This window comes from Acanthisitta chloris, unplaced genomic scaffold (genome assembly GCF_000695815.1).
Source record: "Acanthisitta chloris isolate BGI_N310 unplaced genomic scaffold, ASM69581v1 scaffold43301, whole genome shotgun sequence".
Taxonomy (NCBI): Eukaryota; Metazoa; Chordata; class Aves; order Passeriformes; family Acanthisittidae; genus Acanthisitta; species Acanthisitta chloris.
In genome coordinates, this window is record NW_008657288.1 from 1 (window position 1) to 548 (window position 548).

Here is a 548-nt window from a genome sequence, read left to right on the forward strand (position 1 = left end):
CGCTGTCCCTCTCGCTTCCCATCCGTGGCGCAGCGGTGGGATCCACCCCCTGCCCGTTACTGGGGGCAGCGCCGTGTCCCGCTGTGGTGCTGTGGGAACCCCCCGGCCCTGCACTGTGCCCCCGTCCCAGGTCTCGTGCTCCCCTTGCGCCACAGCTCGGCACCCTGAGGCTGCCTGCTCTGGTGTTCTGCAGAGCATCCTCAGCCCTCCTGTCCATCTGAGAATCCTTGAGAAGGGGAATTCCTCCAGCACTGGCCTGGGGCTCCGTGATGGATTTGCCTTCTGCCAGCACTGCTTCTGCCCACTCTGCTGTGCCCCCTGTAGTATGGGGTCAGCCCAAGCTGCTGTCAGCGCTCAGGGTGTACTGTGACCAGTGTGACTGCCTGGGGGGGGAGTATTTCCCTGCTTAATGGGACGTATCAGTGCTCACAGGAGCACAAACAGCGTCATGCAGGGGCTGTGGCAGCAAGCTGACAAGGGTTTGTGACTGAGGTAGGCTGTCCATCTGTGTTTGGGGTGGGGAGAGGGATTGTGGGGCCGGGGAGGGA